General features: G+C 38.1%; 1 protein-coding gene across 9 annotated transcripts in view; it reads left to right on the forward strand.

Moving 5' to 3' along the window:
- Positions 1-12,590, forward strand: part of LOC147358441 (suppressor of SWI4 1 homolog) — a 343,713-nt gene that overhangs the window by 71,828 nt on the left and 259,295 nt on the right. The window lies entirely within an intron of this gene.

The following is a 12,590-nucleotide window of genomic DNA, read 5'->3' on the forward strand; positions in this document are numbered from 1 at the left end:
TTAGTTTTTCAAATGACATTATATTTTAACTCTAAAATGGAAAGGTAGCCAAATAATTTTGCAGTGATATAATTGTGGAAAGTTGTTCAGTCATTGGCACATCAAGCATTGTGCTCACGATCTCTTTTTATTTCTCCTTTGAAACTCCTAATATGTATTCAGTGGGCCTTAGATTGCTGCCCTTGGAAAATAACCACTTTAAAAAAATATTTGTTGTTAATTGGAGAGTGATTGCTTTACACCATTGTGTTGGCTTCTGCCGTATGTCAGTGTGAATCAGCTTCCTCCCGAACCTCCCTTCCACTCCCCACCCCATCCACCCTCTAGGTTATCACAGAGCACAAGATTTGGGCATCCTGCTTCATACAGTAAATAGATTTCCACTAGCTGTCTAATTTAACATATGGCAATGTACATGTTTCAATGCTACTGCTGCAGTTCGTCTTTCCCTCTCCTTCCCCTCTGTGTTCACAAGTCTCTTGTCTGTGTCTGTATCTCCATTGCTACTCTGCAAAGAAGTTCATCAGCACCACATTTCTAGATTCCATATGCATGGTTTAATATACGATATTTGTCTTTCTCTTTCTGACTTATTTCAGTCTGTAGAACAGGCTCTGGGTTCATCCACCTTTCTAGAACTGAGTCAAATGCATTCCTTTAACTTGCTAATATTCCACTGTGTATATGTACCACATTTCTTTATCCATTCATTTGTCACTGGGCATCTGTCACAGGTTGCTTCCATATCCTAGCTATTGTAAATAGTGCTGCGATGAACAGTAGGGAGCATGTGTCTTTTTCAGTTATGGGAAAATAACCACTTTTTAAATGGTATCCATGTTTTTATTTTCTGTGCTCCATTTTACTGTCTTGAGACACTGAATTCAGTGTAGTAAATCTTTCTTTAGCTTTGTGTAATCTGTTCTTTAGCCTACACACTGAGCTTTTATTGCCAATTACTCTATTTTACATTTATGGAAATTTTATTTCATTCCTCTGTAAAAATGTACCTGTTCTGGTTAATAGTATTTGGTTACTTGATTTTGTTTTCTTTTTCTTATTTTATGTCTCTAATTATGCTAAATATTTTAAAATAGTTTCATTCAAGGTACCCTATTATTTTAAGTACTTTTCCTGAATGTTTGCATTATTTCCTATCACTTATGAAAATTCATTTATTCATGTGGTTTGTAATTATTTTCCTTTGTGCTCACGGCTCCTGAGAGTTTTATCCTTTCTGGGAGTCCCATGAGTTTTTGGCTATGAAAGTTTCTGTAGAAAAAGCTTCTTATTTCAATAGGATCAATAGAAGTTTTCACAGTTTGATACCAGGTTTTGTCAATCTCTCAGTGATATTTTCTCTCAATTCATAGTGTAAATTTGTACCTCACATCCACATGCAGCATTTGGCTGTGTGTTTTTATGAGTCCTAGAAAAAGCAAAGATTGTGGAAGAGGTGGAAGAGGGCTAACATGCTTTTATTTTAAAGGGAGTATAATTAGAGAGAGTCAGCATGGGGGATAATGGGAGTAAAGCAGGGCAGAAGAGTCAGTGTGAAGATGGCCACTGCTAAGTATAATGGATAGCTTCATCCTTGGGATCATGCCTCTGAGCAGCCTTGCAAGTTGCCTATCGGTAGCATCTATATAAGTGTGTCTGTGGTAGGGCCAGGTTGGAGAGAGTTTGAAAGAACAAAGAGAAGGAGGACTTTTCTGCTGGATCCATTGGATTCTATCTCCCATTGGTCAAAAAGTTCAACCCATGTGTGTGCACTTATCTGCATTTCAAATTTGCATATGCATGAGTACCCAGAAGGATTCTAAATCTCCCTATGCCTCACAAGTTTAACAAGGAAGACCCAGGACAGAGGCATCATGAAAGAGATATGGTAAAAGAGGTATTGTGTGGTCAGGATGTGAGGCTCAGTTAGGTTCCGTCCCAATGCTCAGGAGCTACCAGGAATACCAGTGCCTTGGTCATTTTGACCCAAAGACTCTCATAATAGGGACTTCCCTGGTGGTCTAGTGGTTAAGAATCCACCTTGCAGTGCAGGGGATGGGGGTTTGATCCCTGATTGGGAAACTTGGATTCCACATGCAGCAGGGCAACTAATTGTGGGCACCACAGCTACTGAGCCCTCATGTTCTGGACCCCTTGCGCCATAAGGCTTTATGCAGACAAATAAATAAATACTAAGAAGAAAAAGATTTTCTTGATAGCCTAGATTCTGGCCCTTAGGAAGAGTGCTGATAATAATAGATCTGATTTGATCAGCAGACAAGTGTGTGATTCTGGGGATTATGTAATGCAATCTAGTTTCTTGTGGTTTCATTTCCTTAGTACATTTTATTTTCTTTTTCTCTTGATGACTGATAAATTTCCTCAGTAATATGTGAATCAGTCAGCACAGGTATTTTTAGGTATTTTAGGCATTGTCTCACCCAATTTCTAATAGACACATGCCCTGGCTCTAAGGATAATGTCATCTGGATATTTTGATTATTTTTAACACATCCAGTATGGGTACTTAAAAAGTTATCTTAAGGAGCATACATGTATAATGTAAACAATATTATTTATTTAAGAAAAATTTTGACCTCACTTTTCATATTTAAAAGTTTTGCAATGTTTCCTTCATGTGAGCCTTATTGCAGCTACATCTGCTTCTTCTTTGTGTCAGAATTGGAATGCTGCCACAAGTATATAAATCCTACAGTTCCCAACACTGTGAACTGAAAAAGTACGATTTCCCTTTCTCATTAGCATAGATACAAGTACATTTTATAAGGTTTTAAAGTGTGAATCAGCTAAATTAATATTAAAATATTTAAAATAGTATGGCTGATGGGGAGATATGACAAACATTTTAGTAATTACTTCTTTTGACTCTCCTTGCTATGGCAGAGACTATAACTAGGAGGTAGCTAGAAAATACAGAAAAGTGCTAATTTATCGTACAGCTAAGGTTCAAAGCAAAGAAGGAGTAGATTGATTGACCTTCATATAAGAACAATGAAGTGATTTCCTAGCTAATTGCCTCTTCCTGTCCCTCACATCAGAATTGGTTCTATAAGCTTTGCAGTTCACCAGAGTTCTTCGTGTTTTTCTTTTTCTCCTTGTTTAAACCCATAGATGGCATTGCGAGGTAGCCCCAGGGAGAGGTTCTTCCAGTGGGCGTCTGGGGTGAACAAGCAATCACAACTAATAAATACAAGATTATTATGCTTTACAGAGACAACTGCCCTCTGAGAAGTTGTGGGTAGATACGTTCAGGCAACAAAGGACTTAAAAATCAATGGGAAGCAATGAAAAATAAGAAAATAATATTTCCTGAGTGGAGAACTGTGGCAGGAAGACATATTGAGAAGGCACACCTAAATTAAAATTCTTAAAAGAATAATTGAAGGCAAATGAATCTTGTTGGTTTAGTACCTATGGCTAAGGTTTGTCTCACTTGTGGAGTTGTTTGGAAGTTGAGATGAAGCTTTCCTTTTCACCTCTTCTTTCTTACTCCTCTTGCCAAAGTCTCATGGACTTTTTCAGCATCAAGGTTAATCACATAGGAATGAAGGAAAAAATCAGTGTGTTTTATGATTTATTTGGCTGGACTTGAAAATTTACTCAATAGCTTTTAATTGCAAAAAAAGGGCAAAGAGAAAGAAACAAACAACCAAGATATTCAACCTGAAAGAATTCATACGGCATTATATGAGAAGAAATGGGTGATCTTTGTGGAACTGTATTTATGGACAGGAAGTTTGCCCCTTAAACAGAAAAAAAATAACACTTTAAATTTGACTGCAAAGCTATCTTGCACTTCTGTCCTGAACAGATAACTGCATAAATGAGTTTTCAACAGCATTGAATATATTGGGTTGGTCAAAAAGTTTGTTTGGGTTTTTTCCATAAGCTGTAATGGAAAAACCTGAATGAACTTTTGGGCCAACCTGATACTTAACTCTCCTGAACCATATGCTTAAAAATGATTGCGATGGTAAGTTTTATATTACATGTATTTTACCACAATTAAAAATTTTAAAAAAGCATTGTCACATATTTGTTCTGTAGTTTTTATGGGTCAGAAATGCAGAAGCAATTTAGCTGAGGGTTTCTGGCTCTAGGTCTCATAAGAGTTTGCAGTCAAGCTATTCGCTTAGTCTGCAGTTGTTCAGAAATTTGACCTAGGCTGGAGGATCCATTTGCAAGATAACTTGGTTGTAAGGTTATTGACAGGAGACCTCAGCTTCTTGCTGACTCTTGGTCAAAGGACTCAGTTTCCCACTGCCTGGCCTTTTTACAGGTCTTTCACATAGAATGATGCTGACTTCCTCCAGAGCAAGAGATTCAAGAGTGATATAATTCTGGCCAATGGGACCTCAGTCCTTGGTGCTATGCATCTGCTTTTTTTAGAATCAATGTCTGTGTGCTCCTTATCTTTCCCTCTTTGTGTCTTCCTTCCTCGTTGTCCCTACGTCAAAATGCTACTTCCCTGGATTAGGAGATAGAGGTTGTGAAGGATACAACAACAGGATAGAAGATTCTGGTTCCTTGATGCAGTTAACCACCATGTCAGTTATGGTCTATTTTCTCAGAGCTTTATATAGGAGGGAATAAACTTCAGTCTTGCTTAACCTTTGCTAGTTTCTGGATTTCTGTCGGTGACAGCTAAATATAATCCTAAGTGATATAACTGGTATTGTTAGCCTTATTCTGTGACAAATGTGTGCCAGAGAGGTAAATAATCTTTATTTAGGACACATACCCAAGGCGATCTGCTCCCATTTCAGTGCTTTTCCTCAGTATTATCAAGCCAACATGAACAAGAAACCAATTCATGATCTTTTCCTGTAACAATGGGGATATACACATACCCTTTGAGAGCAGAATTTTATGTAGTTGCTTAGTCATATCACTGTGTGCTGAACCAACTTTTTGCATTAGTGTGTCAAAACAGTGCTAGCTTTCTTATCCTTTGCGAGATTCATCCAGGTAGCTCTTTGTAAAAGCTCTGGAATTCTGAGGCTCAGAGGAAGAGATAAAGAAGAAAGTGAAATTTGTTGAGCGAAATGAAACACTAGATAAAAGCAAACAGAAAAATGCCATCAGTTCAGAGAATAAACAGTGTGTTTATCCTCATGTTTGTCTTGAATGCCTTAAACTAGGATACAAATTGAATCTCCGTTCCCTTTATTTTCCTTTGTTGACAACAGATGTTGGGAACATTAAATCAGTCAGAGTTCTTGTCGGGGAATAGGTTAGCTGATCCTTCCCGATGATTGACATCCTTGAGTTTCAGGGAATTGACTGATGTAGAGATGATCCAGTTTTGTGACTTTGAGGTTTTCATATTGATAGTGTCATGGACTTTGCATTGGTTATGTGTGGCTGGCTGCGCTTGATTTTTTTTTTCCCCTGAGGAACTAGGATTATGCAGTAATTGGGGGAAAAAATGAAAGCTTAAACTGCAATAAAGGCCTTTTCTTCTAATAATGACATTAATTTTCTTAATGTGTTCTGAAATGCACGTTAGCCATGTAGTTACCGATTAAGCCATTATGTTGTGTTATAAAATATTCCTTCATAAAATAGATAATATGTCAGGGCTTCACTTTGGCAGTGTGGAAAGAACATAGCAGGATGAAGATATGAGTTCTAGACTTAGCTATGTGACTAACAAGGTGACTTTGGAGATGGAAATAACTTGAACTTTCTGAATCTCATTTTCCACATCTGTGAAAAAAGAGCTAAACAACCTCTAAGGGGTCTTTGAACTGTAAAATTAAAAGGAGAAAAATCTGGGATTCTATTATCTCAATTTTAATGTAAGCCCTTTATTGTGCTAATTTCTGGAAGCAGAAATACCAACCAACAGAACTCTTTTTATCAGTATTTTACCATATGGAGTTATTTTTGTTGGAAGGGACATGATTTGATAACCTAGTTATTTCAATTTCTATAACACTGAACTATATAATAACAAACACAATAGACTATCACAATATCTGGTAAGAATTTTCTGCCCTTTTTCAGAAATTGAAGACAATTATTTGTTTGTACCTGGACTGTCACATAATTCTGTGTCAACAGTAAGAATAATTACTCCCCAATCTTTTAAATGGGCTATGTTTTAAGCATGCATTTTTAAACAGTCCCCCATTGTAGTTTTGTTGTGAATGATGGATGGCTTTTATTTTAGAAACTAAGTCATGTTGAGATGCAAGGGAAATAGCAACACTGTTAGACATAGGAGTCTTACCGTTTCGAGGGTTTTGGTTTTATTTTGTGACTACTCCTCTTCCTGATTCTATAAAGATGAAAATAGAAATACCCTCAAGATCTTCCAGGACTCTATCGAAGTCAATGCTCAGTTTATTAGTCATTATTAATCATCATATCCTAATTTACACAAACAGAGAGATAGATAGATCGATGGATGGCTAGATAGGTAATAAATGGTCAAATGTATGGAAAATTACATGAGTTTAATTTAGACAAAAAAATGTCCCCATCACCCAGTTTATAAACATTTGTATTTTATTTGTTTTAGGTCTTTTTTCTTATATAAATTTATTTATTTTAACTGGAGGCTAATTACTTTACAATTTTGTATTGGTTTTGCCATACATCAACATGAATCTGCCACGGGTATACACGTGTTCCCCATACTGAACGCCCCTCCCACCTCCCTCTTCGTACCGTCCCTCTGGGTCGTCCCAGTGCACCAGCCCCAAGCATCCTGTATCCTGCATTGAACCTGGACTGGCGATTCATTTCATATATGATATTACACATGTTTCAATGCCATTGTCCCAAATCATCCCACCTTCTCCCTCTCCCACAGAGTCCAAAAGACTGTTCTATACATCTGTGACTCTTTTGCTGTCTCGCATACAGGGTTATCGTTACCATCTTTCTAAATTCCATATATATGTGTTAGTATAATGTATTGGTGTTTTTCTTTCTGGGTTACTTCACTCTGTATAGGCTCCAGTTTCATCCACCTCATTAGAACTGATTCAAATATATTCTTTTTAATGGCTGAGTAATACTCCATTGTGTATATGTACCAGGCTTTCTTATCCATTCATCTGCTGATGGACATCTAGGTTGCTTCCATGTCCTGGCTATTATAAACAGTGCTGCGATGAACATTGGGGTACACGTGTCTCTTTCAGTTCTGGTTTCCTCCATGTGTATGGCCAGCAGTGGGATTGCTGGGTCATAGGGCAGTTCTATTTTAACCTATATTATAACCTTACTACTAAAGTTGAAGCCTCCCTTTAACTCCTTGGGTATCTGTCTCATTTTCCTCCTTGCCTCCCCATTGCAAACCCTAACTTAAAAGTGTTATGAATTTTTCAACACCTACAAGCCATATAAATACTGTAATTTTTTAAAGTTTTTTTTAATTAAGATTATCTTTCTGGATACATCCAGTAATGCTGTCAAACATACTCTATAGGACAGCCCCCACAACAAAGAGTAATTAAGACTAAAATACCCCCAGACACTACTGAAGTTGAGAAACTCTGATTAGCCAAACTACATATTTTTATTTTATTGTATTATACTAATTGAATTAAAATGCTAAATATGTACAGTTACAGGGGAAAGGCAGTCATTTCACATCATCTTGCTTCTCTCAGATTGAGAATCATGGTGCCTCTAACTTGTGAAGGAAAAAAACAGTATGTGAAGACATTACTGATAAGCACCTGTCCATTATATACCTTGGAGAACATTCTAAATTTTGAATTAGGAGTGGTTTTTCCCCCACTCACTCGCTTTCAGTGAGAAAGTTCCTATTTCATATTTAACTTTCTGTAAGTATCTATTTTAATTTAACTGTCAAAATGTGTTAATCTCTAAACAGTCAAAAATATTATATGTTTTTTATGATATTAACTGTTGTATTTTTTCCCCCTCATTTGTGTCAACATCTGGATGTGTGAGAAAATAGATCCAAATTTATAGAAATGCTGGTTAATTTCACTACTCAAACATAGTTTGAAACAATTTTTATATTTTTAGGTATAATTTAAATACCATAAAATTACCCCAGTTAAAGTGTACACTTCAGTGTTTTTTTTTTTTTTTTTTTTTTACTAAGTTGCACAGTCATCACCATAATCCAGGTTTAAGATATTTTTATTACCCTAATTGGATTGCTCATATCCATTTACACTTAATCCCTATCCATTCATCCCAGTCCCTGTTAGGCAGCTACCAATCTATTTTCTGTCTCCATGGATTTACCTTATGCAGTATTGGAAATCCTCTGTTCGGTTCTTCTCTATCACAAGAATATTTTAGGACACCTGTAAACAGAACGTCACAAAAATTGTCATTCTTGAAGAAACTAGAGGAATTCTATATTCCGTTGCAACAATCCTCCTCTTTCATTATTCTTAGAATATATAAGGTAGAATTTTGTTCTGTTATTGAATATACTGAATCACAGACAATTTCAAACAATTAAAGGAAAAAAAATTCAAGACATAAATAAAAACTGCTAATAAATAAATTGTACAGGTTACAGTAAACCTCTTCAAGTTAACATCAGTTCAGTTCAGTCGCTCAGTTGTGTCCAACTCTTTGCAATCCCATGAATAACAGCACGCCAGGCCTCCTGTCCATCATGAACTCCTGGAGTCTACTCAAACTGACGTCCAGCAAGTTGGTGATGCCATCCAGCCATCTCATCCTCTGTCATCCCCTTCTCCTCCTTCCCCCAATCCCGCCCAGCATCAGGGTCTTTTCTAATGAGTCAACTCTTTGCATCAGGTGGCCAAAGGATTAGAGTTTCAGCTTTAGCATCAGTCCTTCCAATGAACACCCAGGACTGATCTCCTTTAGGATTGACTGGTTGGACTTCTTTGCAGTTCAAGGGACTCTCAAGAGACTTGTCCAACACCACAGTTCAAAAGCAACAATTCTTTGGCACTCAGCTTTCTTCACAGTCCAACTCTCACATCCATACATGACCACTGGAAAAACCATAGCCTTGACTAGATGGACCTTTGTTGGCAAAGTAATGTCTCTGCTTTTCAATATGCTATCTAGGTTGGTCATAACTTTCCTTCCGAAGAGTAAGCGTCATTTAATTTCTTGGCTACAGTCACCATCTGCAGTGATTTTGAAGCCCAGAAAAAGAAAAATAAAGTCTGACACTGTTTCCCCATCTATTTGCCATGAAGTGATGGGACCAGATGCCATGATCTTCGTTTTCTGAATGTTGAGCTTTAAGCCAACTTTTTCACTCTCCTCTTTCACTTTCATTAAGAGGCTTTTTAGTTCCTCTTCACTTTCTGCCATAAGGGTGGTGTCATCTGCATATCTGAGGTTATTGATATTTCTCCAGCAATCTTGATTCCAGCTTGTGCTTCTTTCAGCCCAGCATTTCTTATGATGTACTCTGCATATAAATTAAATAAGCAGGGTGACAATATACAGCCTTGACGTACTCCTCTTCCTATTTGAAACCACTCTGTTGTTCCATGTCCAGTTCTAACTATTGCTTCCTGAACTGCATATAGGTTTCTCAAGAGGCAGGTCGGGTGGTCTGGTATTCCCATCTCTTTCAGAATTTTCCACAGTTTATTGTGATCCACACAGTCAAAGGCTTTGGCATAGTCAATAAAGCAGAAATAGATGTTTTTCTGGAACTCTCTTGCTTTTTCCATGATCCAGCGGATGTTGGCAATCTGATTTCTGGTTCCTCTTCCTTTTCTAAAACCAGCTTGACCATCTGGAAATTTGCAGTTCACGTATTGCTGAAACCTGGCTTGGAGAATTTTGAGCATTACTTCACTAGTGTGTGAGATGAGTGCAATTGTGCGGTAGTTTGAGCATTCTTTGGCATTGCCTTTCTTTAGGATTGGAATGAAAACTGACCTTTTCCAGTCCTGTGGCCACTGCTAAGTTTTCCAAATTTGCTGGCATATTGACTGCATCACTTTCACAGCATCATCTTTCAGGATTTGAAATAGCTCAACTGGGATTCCATCACCTCCACTAGCTTCGTTTGTAGTGATGCTTTCTAAGGCCCACTTGACTCACTATCCAGGATGTCTGGCTCTAGGTCAGTGATCACACCATCGTGATTATCTGGGTTGTGAAGATCTTTTTTGTACAGTTCTTCTATGTATTCTTGCCACCTCTTAATATCTTCTGCTTCTGTTAGGTCCCTACCATTTCTGTCCTTTATTGAGCCCATCTTTGTATGAAATGTTCCCTTGGTATCTCTAGTGTTCTTGAAGAGATCTCTAGTCTTTCCCATTCTGTTGTTTTCCTCTATTTCTTTGCATTGATCACTGGGGAAGGCTTTCTTATCTCTCTTTGCTATTCTTTGGAACTCTGCATTCAGATGCTTATATCTTTCCTTTTGCTTTTCGCTTCTCTTCTTCTCACAGCGATTTGTAAGGCCTCCTCAGACAGCCATTTTGCTTTTTTGCATTTCTTTTCCATGGGGATGGTCTTGATCCCTGTCTCCTGTATAATGTCAGGAACCTCCGTCCATAGTTCATCAGGCACTCTGTCTATCAGATCTAGTCCCTTACATCTATTTCTCACTTCCAGTGTATAATCATAAGGGATTTGATTTAGGTCATACCTGAATGGTCTAGTGGTTTTCCCTACTTTCTTTAATTTAAGCCTGAATTTGGCAATAAGGAGTTCATGATCTGAGCCACAGTCAGCTCCCGTTTTTGTTTTTGCTGACTGTATAGAGCTTCTCCATCTTTGGCTGCAAAGAATATAATCAATCTGATTTTGGTGTTGACCATCTGGTGGTGTCCATGTGTAGAGTCTTCTCCTGTGTTGATGGAAGAGGGTGTTTGCTATGACCAGTGCGTTCTCTTGGCAAAACTCTATTAGCCTTTGCCCTGCTTCATTCCGTATTCCAAGGCCAAATTTGCCTGTTACTCCAGGTGTTTCTTGACTTCCTACTTCTGCGTTCCAGTCCCCTATAATGAAAAGGACATCTGTTTTGGGTGTTAGTTCTAAAAGGTCTTGTAGGTCTTCATATAACCATTCAACTTCAGCTTCTTCAAGTTATCATAGTTTACCCTTAAATAATAGGGCTTCCCTGGTGGCTCAGAGGGTAAAGCGTCTGCCTACAATGCGGGAAACCCGGGTTCACTCCCTGGGTCGGGAAGATCCCCTGGAGAAGGACATGGCACCCCACTCCAGTACTCTTGCCTGGAAAATCCCATAGACTGAAAAGCATGGTAGGCTACAGTCCCTGGGGTTACAAAGAGTCGGACATGACTGAGCGACTTCATTTCACTTCACTTCCTTAAATAATATTCTGCATATTATAGCAGTTTGATTCCATATACTACTTCTCATCATTTGACTTCTCATATGTTATGAATCTCACAATAAGTTTTATGATTCTCTTGACTTCATTTTGTCAGTAGTCATATGTACACACATACAGACACACACAAGCATATGTGTACAATGAAACAAGATCTTCATCTCCACCCAGGTATTCTCTGTTTCTAATGCTTTTCATTGCTTCCTTCAGGGACAGTGTTGTGTCCAATGTTCTTTCCCTTAGTCTGAAGAACTTCTAGGATTTATTGTACTGCAGATATATTTAAGATAATTCTCTTAGTTTTTAGGTTGTCTGAAAAGTGTGATTTTTTTCATATCAAAGATATAAATTGTGTTTTTAGCATTCTCAGTAGACAATTTTTTTTTTGTTTTAGCACTTTTAATGATATTCCATTGCCTTCTTGCCTTCATTTTTTCCTGTGTGAATCAAGCTATCTGTATTATCTGTATTAAAAATTTGCTACATAGCATTGCTGCTTACTGTAAATTTGGTGGCTTAAAACAACATAGATTTTTGTGTGTGTGGTGGGGTATAATTGTTTACAATGGTTGTGCTAGTTTTCTGTACAACGAAGTGAATCAGCTACATGTATCCTTCTTGGCCCTCCCTCTGCATCCCACCCATCTAGGTCACCACAGAGTGCCCTGAGCTGAGCTCGCTAGGCTATAACAGCAGGCTCCTACTAGCTGCCTGTTTTACACATGGCAGTGAAACGACATAGATTTTTCGTCTTACAGTTTCTGTGGGTTAGGAGTCCAGGCAGGGTTTAGGATCCTGTGCGTTAACATCTCTCAGAACTGCCATCAAGGTGTTTGTCCTGATTGAGGTATCATCTGAGGTTCCACTGGGAACAAATCCACCTCTAAGCTCCGAGGTTGCTGAAAGCATTCAATTCCTTGTGCGCTGTCAGACAGAGGGCCTCAGGTTTGCGCCAGCTGTTGGCAGAATGCCGCCGTCAGTTTCCTGATATGTGATCTTCTCAACATGCCTGCCTCTTAAAAATTCTCCTAACAATATAAACGTTGTAATCTCATGTAACCTAATCATACAACCTAATAACATGTTCATATTCACATACTGTGTATCCTGTCATCTTTTTCATGGTCTGTGGGTTAGAAGCACATTACAGACCCCGCCCACACTCAAGGCGAGAGGACTAGTGAGTGAATAAGACACACAGATCTTGGCCGTCATCAGAGAGTTTGGTCACCAGATATCTTCCTTTTGCTGTTTCCATGTGTATAATATG

This window comes from Bos grunniens, chromosome 15 (genome assembly GCF_055505025.1).
Source record: "Bos grunniens cultivar Pamir isolate PY7600 chromosome 15, Bosgru_T2T1.0, whole genome shotgun sequence".
NCBI lineage: Eukaryota > Metazoa > Chordata > Mammalia > Artiodactyla > Bovidae > Bos > Bos grunniens.